Source organism: Pseudophryne corroboree, chromosome 1 (genome assembly GCF_028390025.1).
Source record: "Pseudophryne corroboree isolate aPseCor3 chromosome 1, aPseCor3.hap2, whole genome shotgun sequence".
Taxonomy (NCBI): domain Eukaryota; kingdom Metazoa; phylum Chordata; class Amphibia; order Anura; family Myobatrachidae; genus Pseudophryne; species Pseudophryne corroboree.
The window spans coordinates 1,131,854,238-1,131,869,840 of record NC_086444.1 but is presented as its reverse complement, the minus strand read 5'-3'; the positions used below and the strand labels follow the sequence as shown (position 1 = coordinate 1,131,869,840).

The window sequence follows — 15,603 nt, the reverse complement described above, 5'->3', positions numbered from 1 at the left end:
ACTGACATCGCACATTTTCCCCCGTACACCACAGAGAGGCAATGTGCACAGTAGTCCATAGCAACTGCTCATTACTGAGGATTGAATTACCTCCGGAAAATACCGTAGAAGTAAAGAAATGTACGTCTACTGTACTTTACAAAATTATATGTTTACCCAAATAAAAGCAAAAACTCATAAATACTGTATATTGGGCCTAATTCATGTTTTGTACACAATGGGCGATGTTCGTGCAACGGAGCGATTATTTGCAGACCAAGCATGTACTGCGATCGTAATGCGCATGCTCACAATGAGGATTTCATGGCAAAGTGATTGACTGGAAGTGACCGTTTGGAGGTGTTAACGGGGAGTTTATGGTGAGTGGTTAGAAAAATGCAGGCGTGTCATGGTCATTTTTGGGGCGTGTATTTACTGTCAGCTCGTATGTGCTAAAATATGGCGTCTGTACTGCTATGACTTCAGTCTGCGTAGCCATAGGCAGGGACATTTTCTGTATGGGCTCAATGGGCAGTTGTCCAAGGAGTATAAGGGCCATAGGCTGATAGCTGAAGGTCCCCTTTTTCTAGGGGTATCAGATTTTTGAAAATCGGCCCTGGGGAACTACAGATATCTGACTTCAAAGCAGTGGTCCCTATCCAAGCCTGTTAATTGCTCTTCCCAGCCAGATAGCTCAGGTTCTGGGCTAGATGCATTATCGCTTGGAGAGTGATAAAATGAAGAGTGAAAAAGTGCCAGCCAATCAGCTCCTAACTGCCATGTAACAAACAGGCTGTGTTTGAAAGATGGCAGTTAGGAGCTGATTGGCTGGTAGTTTTTCACTCTCCATTTTATCACTCTCCAAGCGATGATGCATCTAGCCCTCTGTCTGACTTAGTTTTTTTGAGGGTATTCTCCAAAAGCTGCGACTCTCCCCTTTTGGTGGACATTGGCAGCTTGTCTCTACTATGCCCAGAACCAGAGATATCAGCCTTCCAAGCAGCTGGACCGTGCTCCAGCTCCATACGCCTAGTATGCAGTTTTATATTTTCGTCAGTGGATTGCTCTGGCTCCTGAACTCTGATCCCCAAGTCCCCGGTAGCTCCTGAAAAGCTAAGAAATCTATTTCCAGGAACTGGTGATATCTGAAGTCAAGCAGGCTGCCCTCCCACCGAAAAATTATGAATATTAAGCCCACTCCACTATCCACCCCTCCCCTGCGTATTAAACACCCCCTACCACCCTGGAAGTCATGTACCGGGCGGGGCCCCTTCACTCAGCCCAATGCACCCTTCTACAGTTTAGTGTTCTCCCTCCCACCCCATCTCCCACCATCTGTGCAGTAAAGGAGCAATTATCAGAAATGACTGCTCCAGGGGGTAAATGTATTACACTCCGTTATGGGGGAGAAGCAGTATCAGCACACGTTATGTGCACTGATACCGCTTCTTCCCCATGTAACAGAGCTGCGGTGCTGGCACACGTGCCCCTGTCCATGAGGGGGTAATGTATGAACTGTCAGCGTTGCTGACCGTTCCGACAGCTGCATGTGCATGTGCTGATGCCGTATTTCCACAGCGGGGACAGAGATGTACCTGGCTGTGGTGGGTGACGGCTCCGTACCGTGTAAGGGATCGCTCGTGAGTAGCAAAATCTTGCGCATGCCATGTGGAGCCGGCCGGAGAGGGAGACACAGCGCATCAGCACTGAGCTAATATGCTGTGTGCTCAGGGGGACATTGCCAGGTATCTTATCAATGCCCCTTCCTGCTTCACATCGGTAATGTGTTATAGTCAGCTATAATACATTTACCCCAAGGTCCTACATGCTGAGCGGAAGATAGACCACCCCCTACCGCCCGCGGGTCATCAAAGCTGGTAGCACCCACCCCTACCACTGGAGGATGGGTAGGTGCCCCAGTGCATTACTTTGCCTACACTGCTTTTAAGACTGCCCTGGCCATAGGCCCACCTTTAGCCTTGATGTTCCTTGTTTTTGCATGTAGGCTGTGAATGTGTGCGCAATTGCAAATTAGTTTGCGATGGCTTCGCTGGGCGTCTCTTTTAATTTCTGGGTGGCAGCTTCACTTCCTAATAGCAGCTCCATAGCCTAAAAAAAACGCAAATTTGCATACAAGTATAAATTAAGGGGCAGATGTATTAACCTGGAGAAGGCATAAGGAAGTGATAAACCAGTGATATGTGCAAGGTGATAAACACACCAGCCAATCAGATCCTAACTGTTAATTTACATATTGGAGCTGATTGGCTGGTGCCGTTATCACCTTGCACATATCACTGGTTTATCACTTCCTTATGCCTTCTCCAGGTTAATACATCTGCCCCAATATACTGTAGCCATCAGTGTTTTTATATTACATGTACAATAATGAATGAATAATGTACTTATTTTACACTAGGGAAACAAATCAATGAGCAAGAACATCATTTACTATTCTGTATGCTGTACAGTTGTTCTATAACCAGTACGTGCCGCTGGGGATCCTGGTCATTCATTTCATTATGATATTGATCTTGATTGCATGATGATTGCCAGGATTACACCCACCAGTGTTATCAGTTATGTGACGTGGGATGGCATCAGTATACACGGTGCATGCTAGTACATTCCAGTGATTAAGGGGTCTATTTACTAAGCCTTTGATGGAGATAAAGTCGCTGGAGATAAAGTACCAGCCAATCGGATCCTAACTGCTATGCCACAGGCTGTGTTTGAAAAATGACAGTGAGGAGCTGATTGGCTGGTACTTTATCTCAAGGGGACTTTATCTCCATCCAGAGCTTAGTAAATAGACCCCTAACAGTCTGAATTGCGTAAAGCCAGATATACACTGGAGCAATGTCGGGACGATTTGCCTTTTTGTAAAGACAAATCGTCTACATTGCCTAGTGTGTACGGATTTGCACGTTACCACGGTTGCATGCAACGTCGTCCGGTTGGGCGTACTGCACGGCGTATGCTAATGAAGAATGGAACGATATATTGTTCCGGCGGTCATTAAATTGTGTAGTGTGTACCGGCAATCAGTCTCAAGGGAAATCGTCCCGATTGCTGGTCGCTGCAGTGTGTACCCGGCATAAGAACACCAGAAATGTTTACACAAAAACAAATCCCATTTTGTTAACAATTTTCCTACTGTATGTTTTTCACACATATAAATGTGGACAAATTTGTCTGCACCATTCCACAAATAAGAACCCATATTTTTCGTTGAAATAACTTGAAATTGACAAAAGTAATTGGCATCTATCATTGTTTACTCCATATTTAGTAGAAATCAGACTTTACATTTGATTTCTGATTCAGCAGAATATTTTTAAATAATTAAACAAATGCAATGGTGTGGGTAAAATCAGTCACCATTGGTGTTTCTATAATGTGTGCAATAAGCATCCATAGTTTAATGCTTACCTTTCTGGAGTCCTGCATTGGGCGCTGCAGTTGCAGCAACAATCACAGCCAAAATGGGCACAACGCATGTACAGTAGTGAAATTAGTCTCCGGAACATGGCAGGCACCATGTTTCCGGAGACCTGCGCATACGCAGTAGATTCTGGCACATTGCCGAATCCGACTGCAGCGTGGAGGGGGGCCCACTCGGAGTCTGCACATGGGCCACCTCCTTTGTTAAAACGCACCTGGCAGTCACAGCAATCAAGTGATTCCTTTAGTTCTCAATGAGACTTCTACAGCTGTCAACAGGTAGTTTTGCCCACTCTTCTTTACTCCAGCTGTCTCAGGTTTGATGGCCGCCTTCTCCATAGATGTTCTATAGCATTCAGATCAGGGATTATATAAGGCCACTTCATAACTTTCCAATGTTCTCTTCTTATCCATTCTTGGGTGTTTTTAAATGTGTTTTGTGTCATTATCCGGTGGAGGACCCATGACCTGTGACTAAAACAGAGCTTTCTGACAGCGGGCAGTATGTGTCTCTCCAAAATGCCTTGATAGCCTTGAGATTTCATGTTCCCCTTCACAGATTCAAAGCCCTGTGTGCCAGATGCACCAAAGCAACCCCAAAACATAGCCGACCCGCCATGTTTCACAGTAGGTACTGTATGGTGTTCTTGTCTTTGAAAGCTTAAATTCTTGTTCTGTGAACATAGGGCCTAATTCAGCATGGGTTGTATATCTACAAATTGCACATCTACAACCCATTACACTGACATGCAGGGGGACGCCCAGCACAGGGCAAGCCTGCGCCCCCCCGCAAACATGTGAGCGCATCACACGAAGGCGATGCTTTTGCATGTCTAGGGCTGCCCTTTGCCTACACAGCCTAGCTGCTGAGGCACACAGCAACCCGACATGTCTTGGGTCGCAGCGGCTGCATGTGATGTCACGCAGTCGCCGTGCCCGTCCCACAAATGGTCCAGACACGCCTGTGTTGTCTGGACCGTGCTCCTAAAACGCTGCTGCAACGCCCCTCCCGCCCCGCGAACCCCTCTGTCTGTCAAGTCAGGCAGAGGCATTTGCATATGTGAGATGCCGTCACATCTCTCTGTGTGCGGATACGCAGTGCGGCTTCAGCATGCGAACGCTGTTTCAAATTTCTAGTTTTGACTCATTTGTTCTACGAACATTCTCCCAGAAGACTTGTAGCTAGTCAATATGTATTTTAGAAAAAAATTGTTTTTATGTTGGTTTAGTGGAGTCCTCCTGGGCTTTCTATTATAGATCCCTCTAGCGCTCAAAAAGCATTGGATGGTGCGATCAGTAACTGAGATACCTTCACCTTGGAGATCAGTGTGTATCTCTTTGGAAGTTTTCCTCTGCTCTTTCGTTATGATTCTCGATATCCTTCTGTTTACCCTGGTTTGTATTTTCCTCTTGCGGCCCTGTCCTGAAGGATAGCTACAGTTTCATGGACTTTCATTTTCTAAATAATATTTGCAACTGAAGTCACAGGAACATCAAGTTTCTTGCATATGGTCTTATAGCCTTTACCTTTAAAATGTCTATAATTTGCTTTATGATCTCCTCAGACAACACTCTCCTTTGTTTTCTCTGGTCCAGGGGGGTCATTCAGACCCGATCGCTGCTGTGCGTTTTCGCACAGCAGCGATCTGGTCTGACCTGCACATGTGCTGGCGCTGCAATGCGCATGCGCGAGGCCCCGCCAGCGATGGGGAGGGCCATTCTGCGACGGGATGGACGACGAAAGCGATCGCACCGGCGATCGCAAGAAGATTGACAGGAGGAGGCCATTTGTGGGAGTCAACTGACCGTTTCCAGGGAGTGTCCGTGAAAACGCAGCTGTGTCCAGGCGTTTGAAGGGAGGGTTCCTGACATCAGCTCCGGGCCGGATCATCACAGTGGAAGAGTAAGTCCTGAGCTGTGCAGAGACTGCACAAACGATCACACCCCTGCACAGCGACTACCCCCTCCCCCTGTAGGCGGCGATTACCTGATTGCAAGGATGCAAAAAACGCACCCTAGCGATCAGGTCTGAATTAGGCTCCATGTTCAGTGTGGTGCACACAATGATACCTAACAGCAGAATAGCTACTTCTGTCCATTTAAATAGGCTGAATGTCTGATTAGAACATTGAAGACGTGTGTGATGCTATTTCAAAAAAGCAATTACGGTACTTTAAAATATTGCTTAAATACAATTATTTATTATCCTTTCTAATGGATATCAACAATTTTGTCCAGGCCACTTTAGAATATCTTTGGAGAATAAGCAATTATTTATCTCTTTTCACGGTTTCTTGTCTTTATACTATGCAGGTATACATGAGGCAATTGTTTTCATTTCATCACTTTCAGAAGGAATAAAGCATTGGGGGTCATTCCGAGCAAAGCTTCGATCATTCACACTAACATGCGGGGGGACGCCCAGCACAGGGCTAGTCCGCCCCGCATGTCAGCGGTGATGCCTTTGCACTTCAAGGGTAGCTCCCGACCAGCGCAGCTTTAGCGTGCTGGCCGGGAGCTACTCGTCGCTCCCCAGCCCACAGCGGCTGCGTGTGACATCACGCCGGAGCCGCTGCCCGCCCCCAACGGTCCGGCCACGCCTGCGTTGGCTGGACCGCGCCCCCTAAATGGCAGCTTAACGCCGCCCGTCCAGCCCCTCCCACCCAGCGACTGCCTCTGCCTCAGAGGCAATCGCTAGGCAACGACGGCTGCCATGCGCCAGCGCATGTGCAGTTCCGACCCGATCGCTGCGAGAAACTGCAGCGAGCAATCGGGTCGGAATGACCACCATTGTTTCAATAAGCTGTAAAGGTACCAACAAACTTCTCTACGTCTGTAAGTTTTCCTATTATTTTCCCAACTGTCCCGATTCCACTGGGACAGTCCCTCTATTCGGACACTGTTCCGCTGTCACACACGTGGGCCGTAGTGTCCTGGGAGCCGCCGTGATGTTGGTGGGGTGTGTGTGGAACCTTTGATTTGGTGGAACCTTTGATCGCTGCTGCTCTGCCCTGCAAGGTAGTGGGTGATCAGTGAATAGATGCCGTGCAGGGAGGTGAGCCGGGGGGCTGCCCAGCTTCTCTGGGAGTGATTAATACTGGGTCATGCTGTGAGGCCACGCCTACTTGACAGAGGTCACGCCCCCCACTGAAGGTCACACACCCTTTTCAGGTCCCGTTTTGAGAAAGACAGAGGTTGGGAGGTATGCGTATATAGGAAGAAAAATTATACAGAGGGGAGACTGTAATAGGGTTTGAGAATCAGAAAGTGAGAGATTTTGGGAGATTTCTCCACTTTTTTTTAAAGTGGCAATCATTTACATGGCAGAATCAACCTGGTTTTGCCATGTAATTGATTGCCACTTTAAAAAAACAGGAAAAATCTCCCAAAATCTCTCACTTTCTGATTCTCACACCCTATTATATTTCCCCACCCCAGTCTTGTTCTTTGATTGACAATAGGGAACAGTTCAGTGGAGTGATGCACGAATGAAACATCGTCAGATTTGGAGCTATAGTATGTGGTGCTATCTTGCTGCATTATTACAGTTACAATGCAGGCATAAAAACGTACCTCAATGACAGAAATGGCAGAACATTGAGCCTTATTCAGAGTCAGACACAAGTGCATTTGCAATTTATATTTTTATATTTAAAACAAAATAGATTTTCTGTAAACTATTCGTCGTAAATCGCATATGTTGAATTCAAGCTGTGACTCCCTTCTCTTGGCTGTGACTCCCTCCCCTTTTCTTCGACTCCCTCCTCTTGGTTGTGACTGACTCTCCTTGGTTGTGACTCCCTCCCCTTGGCTGCAACTCCCTCCCCTTGACTGTGACTCCCTCCCCTTGACTGTGACTCCCTCCTCTTGGCTGCGACTCCCTCCTCTTGGTTGTGACTGACTCCTCTTGGCTGCATCTCCCTCCCCTTGGCTACAACTCCCTTCTATCAGCTGCGACTTCCTCACCTTGACTGCAACTCCCTCCTCTTGGTTGTGACTGACCCCCCTGGGTTGTGACTCCCTCCTCTTGGCTGTGTCTCCTTCCCCTTGGCTATGACTACCTCCTCTTGGCTATGACTCCTTCCCCTTGGCTGCAAATCCCTCCTCTTGGTTGTGACTGACTCCCCTTGGTTGTGACTCCCTCCTCTTGGCTGCGTCTCCCTCCCCTTGGCTATGACTACCTCCTCTTGGCTATGACTCCTTCCCCTTGGCTGCAAATCCCTCCTCTTGGTTGTGACTGACTCCCCTTGGTTGTGACTCCCTCCTCTTGGCTGCGTCTCCCTCCCCTTGGCTATGACTACCTCCTCTTGGCAATGACTCCTTCCCCATGGCTGCAACTCTCTCCTCTTGGTTGTGACTGACTCCACTTGGTTGTGACTCCCACCTCTTGGCTATGACTTCCTCCCCTTGGCTGTGACTCCCTCCTCTTCACTGTGACTCCCTTCCTTTTGCTGGGACTCCCTAACTTTGGCTGTGACTCCCTCCCCTTGGCTGCGACTTCCTCCTTTTGGCAGCGACTCCGTCTTCTTGGCTGCGACTCCCTCCCCTTGGCTAGGGCCCCCTGCCCTTTGCTAGAACCCCTCTCATTGGCTGGGACTCTCTCCCCTTGCTAGTGACTCCCTCCCCTTGGCTGGGACTCCCTCCCTTTGGCTGGAAACCCCTCCCCTATTTGTACCTGACTGAGATTAGACAGGTTGTGCGATTTTATAGACAGTACAGAAAATAGTTTCCAGATAGTGAAGCAGACGCAAATACGAAAATTCTGATTTTATGTACTTGTCTTGAATAAAGGGGTATGCTTTTCACATTTACAACCACATTTACGACCAAGCTGCCAGTGTCATCATTAGCATTTTCGCAGTCATCACTTCACTATCAACTTCACACTTACACCAGGGCCAGAGCTGACGCAGGTCAGACCCCTTCAGGAGAATGCGTTTGAGACTTTTTGGTGACCATGTTAGTTTGCGAATACATGCCCATACCACGCTCTTACTGTAGATTCATTGACTTCCACGCTCATTCAAGCCCTGGTCTCAGCCCCTAGTCTCAGAGAAGTCTCAAGTCAGTCTTGAGATAATTTTAAAAAAAGATGCGGTTTGCAAAAAGGTGCCCATGTGCATTGCGAAAACTAAATCACATCTCAGAATGAAACAGTGTATTTCAAACTGACTGAATGAGACTTATTGGCCTGGAAGTAATGGGAGTTGAGTTTGTAAAATGTCAGATTTTTCAGCAAAAGTCGGACATTTTGCATACTCGGCCAACGTAATAACGTCCGAGTACAGGCAAAGTCGGATGTTTTCTACTATGAACATGAAAGTCTGGTAAAAATTCGGACCAAGGTGTTTTCCCCATGTTAAACATACAACTCGGCTGATGTAATGAAGTCTGGGTTTGAAAATCTCACACGAAACAGCTCTACAAACTCCTTCATAAATAGAGGCGGCTTTTTTTTTTTAGTGACTTGTATTTGTCAAAGCTGAAAATAAATTAAAAAAATACAATTACAGCACATTTACAACAGATTTTTAAAATTATTTGTATCCTTAAAATCAAACAAAAATACTTTGATCTCTCAAAATAGTCTGTGTACTGTAGATGTCATTTTTGGACATTTGCGTCTTTCACCATGGTAAGCAATAGGACGCACAAGCAGCTCCTGCTGCTTACAATAATATGTGACATGCCTATATTCTGTGTGTAATTGTGGCTGTATCTGCATATGAAATGTTATGCTACAGTGTTTTACCTGCCAAACACTGTAACATAATTTGGTTTGCAATGCTTCGTGGTTACTATTCCCAATTGTAGTCCACGTGGATTGTAAAGTGTGAAAACGTTCAACAAAACTCATGTCGACCTATTCCTGTGTCGATCTTTGTCACGTCGGTCTGTCTGCAATTTTGACCTTTGAACCATGTCGATACCGGTACAGCCGCAATTACACACAGAATATAGGGGGTAATTCTGAGTTGATCGCAGCAAGAACTTTGTTAGCAGTTGGGCAAAACCATGTGCACTGCAGGGGAGACAGATGTAACATGTGCAGAGAGAGTTAGATTTGGGTGGGTTATTTTGTTTCTGTGCAGGGTAAATACTGGCTGCTTTATTTTTACACTGCAATTTAGATTTCGCATTGAACACACCACACCCAAATCTAACTCTCTCTGCACATGTTATATCTGCCCCCCCTGCAGTGCACATGGTTTTGCCCAACTGCTAAAAAAGTTCCTGCTGCGATCAACTCAGAATTACCCCCATAGGCATGCTGCATATCATTGTAATCAGTAGGAGTTGCCTGTATGTCCTGGAGAAATGCGGTTTACATAAGTTGTGTGTTGCTTCAATTTGGGACTTTTGGGTGCCAATGAGTGACATTCTCCCACACTGTGCAACTGTTACACCAAAAGACGCTTTCCGGTTGGTCTGAAAAAGTCGGACGCTGGTCTAAAAATCCTGTGAGAATTTGGATCTGATTTGCTTTGGGAGTGTAAAACATCTACTATGCGGGGTGTGTCGTGCGCGTTTCAATCGCAATATATGTGAGACGGATTACAGAAATTGCAATCGCAACAACAATGCAGGCTGAGCAGCTATAGAGCTACGAGTCTGTGGAAGTATTGATGGCAGCAGCAAAAGTTTCCATGGTCAAATTAATAATTGCAAAATCATAGGCCGCTCCAGTGACGTCTTCTGGGCTGGTAGTGACGTTATGATGACTTCTAATGGATCCTGTGGTGCTTCTGGCGTTGAGTATTGCTGACTGCTAACCCTGCCTCTAGTGCCTAACCCTAACCTCCCCTCAAGCAGCCTAACCCTAAACCTCTGCTGGGTGTCTAACACTAACCCTCCCCTCATATGCCTAACTGTAGGGTTAGACTGTAGGGGTTGGGGGAGGTTAGTGTAAGGCTGCGGGAAGGGAGTGTTAGGCACCCCAGGGGGGGTGGGGGGGTTAGGCTGCGGGTGAAGGGGGTTAGGATTAGGCACCTCCGTTGGGGGTGAGTGGGGGTTAGTTTAGGCACAAAGGGGGGAGGTTAGGGTCAGGCTGCGGAAAGGGAAGGTTAGGGAAGTGGGGAGAGGGGAGAACACCCCTTAATCACCCCTGTCAGACTTTTCTGCAGCCAGATCCCGGCATCGGTATTCGACCGCTGGGATCCCAGGCGCCGGGATCTCATACTGATTCTATCTGACAGCACCTCTACCATGTACACAGCTGTGCATAACCCACAGTTCAGAGGCCAAGCCCTCGATACACCCTCACCAAACTTTGCAAACATGCAAATACTCTGTTATCTCTCAGTCGCGCCCCTTCAGCTGTGTGGCGTACGACTTAGCATGCCTGTAGATGTGTGCACTCGGCTCTGGAGTGTGCTCAGTGTGCACATCTATAGGTTTCTTTAAACATCACATTTTTGTTCCTCTTCAGCATTATACGACTCTTGTGTCAGTGAACTTTGAACCATTGTAAGTTTAACTTAGGTCAACTGTATTTTCTACTAAATGAAAACGTCACTTCTTTCCAGTGTAGTATCGGGGTGCATAAATGATTATTATTATTTATTTAGTGCGATTGTTAAATGTTGTGATACTAAGTGAGGTATCCAATTACAGGAAATTATATCATCGGGGAATATCGAACTAGCCCCTATGCGGCGCACTCCTCCCCCGGTGCCGGCACTTATCGGGCACCCAAAGCATTATCCGCGATGTATTCCCCCATTCCCGTGTTATCGCACAATCGCTGATCCAACTTTGGCCGATAATTGGATAGCCGGGCATTTTTAACGTCCGAAACACCATCTGAGCTAATTAGATACCCCCTTAAATTGTTATTTTATCAAGACTATAAGAGCTGCAGACAGTGGGAGTAGCTAAATAATAAAAAATGTAATGAAATGGAATAATAGCACACTTGATTTTCTGCTGCCAAGTGACATGTGCTAAAAATGTAACTTTATACCCATTAGCAGCAATATCGCTGAAGGCTGGAATGGTTTCTTTAATTTCTCTGTTTTTTTTTTTGTTTTTTTTTAAAAGTACCTTTATTCAGAATCTGGCTTTGTATGTGTTTCACGCTGTTTAGTAAATTGTGGCAATTCTTCAGTTTTTATTGACTCTCATTTCAATTAATCGATAAATTATGAAGCACTATGGCCCTGATTTATCAAGTCTTGGAGAGTGATAAATTGCACGGTGATAAAGTACCAGCCAACCAGCTCCTGTCATTTTTCAAACACAACCTGTGACATGGAAGTTAGGAGCTGATTGGTTGGTACTTTATCACTGTGCTATTTATTACTCTCCAAGGCTTGATAAATGGGGGCCATGAATATGTGAAAATTTAATGACACATGCGCAATTCAATTTGCTCAATAGTGTCATCAGGTGGTAGAAAAAGGGTAATGCATGTTGGAAAAGTGATCATTTTAACTAGACACTATGCAGTGCCTTGGGGACACAACGTGATGTGTGATGTTTCTTTATGGTAGCAATGTGCATTTCATGAATGAAGTTGTGACTTCTTAAATGTTAGTTGAACACTTGCTTCATCTATATTTAGTGAAGGAGAGAACACTGTCATACTGATATGGGAATATTGATGTGTGGGAGCAAAATAATTAGTGGTGTGCTCATCCCTATTTCTTATTTGTCTTATACAATACTGTAGTATGTTAATGTACAATATAACATAATAAGGGCGTGTATCAAGCCTTGGAGAGAGATAAAGGGGGAGATGTACTAAGCAGTGAAAAGAGTGGAGAAGTGAGCCAGTGGAGAAGTTGCCCATGGCAACCAATAAGCATTGAAGTAACATTTATAATTTGCATACTATAAAATTATAAAGAGCAGCTGATTGGTTGCAATGGGCAACTTCTCCACTGGCTCACTTCTCCAGTATTTTCACTGCTTAGTACATCTCCCCCAAAGTGAAGTTATTGCCCAAAGTGACCGCTCAGCATTTAAACTGTCATTTAAGAGACTGTACCAGATAAATGACAGTTACAGTAGAAACTGATTGCTTTGTGCAATCTCTCCACTTTATCTCTCTCCAAGGCTTGATACATCTCTCCCAATGACATCAATAATGCTGTGCGAATAATACATCAGTCGGTCTCCTATGTGGTTCTTAGTAATGAGCAGAGTTTGAGTCTCTATGATATTCAGTCATTAGGAACAAACTATGCAGCTAACAGCAATGAAAGTACAAACAGGTCATGAAAAGGAATCATTAGAAGAAGTACAAAGCCAGTCTTCTAAAATGCTCACTGTCTCCGCTGGCAAGTCATCTTGTGCTGTAAAATAACTATTTCATTCTCCTTTTATCTGCTCCAGCACCTTCTTTTTTTATGTCTTCTCATCTTTTTCCCCTTCCTGGGACATACTCGTGTTCCATTCTCTTGTCCTTTACTATTCATATAGGTTTCATTATTATCACATATAGGAGCTAATTCTAAATTAGGAGCAAAGCAAAAAAAAAAAAGGTAGTAACGTTATACCCTAAAGCTGTCCAGTATTTGTGGGTTACATGCAAAAGTAGCCGGTAGTACAGTATTTACATCAGTGATGGGGAACCTTTGGCACTCCGGCTGTTGTCGAACTACACATCCCAGCATGCCCTGCTACAGTTTTGCTATTTGGCCATGCTAAAACTTTAGCAGGGCATGCTGGGATGTGCAGTTCAACAACAGCTGGAGTGCCAAAGGTTCCCCATCACTGATTTACATGCATGCAAAACGATAAATATATTTGCACCTTTGCAATGCAACATGGTTTGTCTAGTTGAAAAGTTACCTGCGCTCTCTCTCTCTCTTCTCTCGTGCTCTCATTCTTTTCCTACTCAATTGGCAGCTTCCAAGGTAGTTATGGGGCCTTTCTGAATCCTTATTCAGTACTTTTTCATCTTCCTTTACCTACCCAAGATTGCGGCACACATTTATTTATGCGCTCACATTTATATATATTGGGGGTAATTCCAAGTTGATCGCAGCAGGAAATTTGTTAGCAGTTGGGCAAAACCATGTGCACTGCAGGGGAGGCAGATATAACGTGCAGAGAGAGATAGATTCGGGTGGGTTATTTTGTTTCTGTGCAGGGTAAATACTGACTGCTTTAGATTGCAGATTGAACACACCACACCCAAATCTAACTCTCTCTGCACATGTTATATCTGCCACACCTGCAGTGCACATGGTTTTGCCCAACTGCTAACAAAGTTCCTGCTGCGATCAACTTGGAATTACCCCCATTGTGTCAGCATATTACACAGCATTTTGCATAGTTCCGTAAACATTTTTAAAATGTGGGAGGGAACTGGGGAGCCTGGGAAAAACCCGAACACAGGGAGAACATTCAATATCAGCATAGGTAGTATCCTGGCCTCAGCACTTTCATACCGCTCAGCTTTTCTCACTGGGACAAATGAGCGGTGGTGAGAATGGGGCTCCTCACAGGGAGGTGGTCACAGATCATGGCCGAGTGACCTCTGCTTCTGCCATGCTGGACAACCCACTCGCTCCATTCCCCTTAACGCACCACCTCAAACCTGGACACATCATGACAAGCGGACACGTTCACCACTAGTGTGCATCGTGTATACAGTATATAATGGGTGCTGGCTGTGCGGTGCACATGGGGCGCTGTGTACAGGGGGGCGCACACTGCACACATACGATTATACTCTCATCTCTAGAGTCCCGCTGTGGTGCTGCAGTAACAACAGAAATCCTAGGAAAAATGACTCCGAGTGGCAGTACAGACTGCAGGGTGCATGCCAGAGCCAATGCAGAAGCAATACTGACCTCAGGGGGCCATTCCAGGCACCTTGCTGGCTAGGAGTAAGAGCTGTGGGCTTTGTGCAACGGCACTGCTTGCACACCCTAATAACAGCCCCGATGTACAGTATACAGACATGTACTCATACACCTACCCTCAAATCACACCATATAGCCCTGTCTGGCGCGCCATGAAACATGCAACTATGCCGCACTTGTGCCTTTTTCGCTAAATGTTTCACAAATATCTGTCTTTTTCATACCCAGTACAACACTAGTGGTACCCAGTACATCACCAGTGGTAGCCAGTACATCACCAGTGGTAGCCAGTACATCACCAGTGGTACCCAGTACATCACTAGTGGCAGCCAGTACATCACCAGTGGTACCCAGTACATCACCAGTGGTACCCAGTACATCACTAGTGGCAGCCAGTACATCACCAGTGGTAGCCAGTACATCACCAGTGGTACCCAGTACATCACCAGTGGTACCCAGTACATCACTAGTGGTAGCCAGTACATCACCAGTGGTACCCAGGACATCACCAGTGGTACCCAGGACATCACCAGTGGTAGCCAGTACATCACCAGTGGTACCCAGTACATCACCAGTGGTACCCAGTACATCACCAGTGGTAGCCAGTACATCACCAGTGGTACCCAGGACATCACCAGTGGTACCCAGGACATCACCAGTGGTACCCAGGACATCACCAGTGGTAGCCAGTACATCACCAGTGGTACCCAGTACATCACCAGTGGTAGCCAGTACATCACCAGTGGTACCCAGTACATCACCAGTGGTACCCAGTACATCACTAGTGGTAGCCAGTACATCACCAGTGGTACCCAGGACATCACCAGTGGTACCCAGGACATCACCAGTGGTACCCAGGACATCACCAGTGGTAGCCAGTACATCACTAGTGGTACCCAGTGCATCACCAGTGGTACCCAGTACATCACCAGTTTTACCCTGTACATCACTAGTGGCAACCAGTACATCACTAGTGGCAGCCAGTACATGACTAGTGGCAGCCAGTACATCACTTGTGGTACCTGGTACATCATTAGTGGCACCCGGTACATCACTAGTGGTACCCAGTACATCACTAGTGGTGCCCAGTATATCACCAGTGATACCCAGTACATCACCAGTGGTACCTAGTACATCACTAGTGGTACCCAATACATCACTAGTGGCACCCAGTATATCACTAGTGGTACCCAATACATCACTAGTGGCAGCCAGTACATCATTAGTGGTATCCAATACATCACTAGTGGTACCCAGTACATCACTAGTGGTACCCAATACATCATTTGTGGCACCCAGTATATGACTAGTGGTACCCGATACATCACTATTGGTAGCCAGAACATCACTAGTGGTACCCAGTATA

General features: G+C 46.2%; 1 protein-coding gene across 2 annotated transcripts in view; it reads left to right on the top strand.

The window, feature by feature from the left end:
* Positions 1-15,603, top strand: part of CRMP1 (collapsin response mediator protein 1) — a 141,089-nt gene that overhangs the window by 17,605 nt on the left and 107,881 nt on the right. The window lies entirely within an intron of this gene.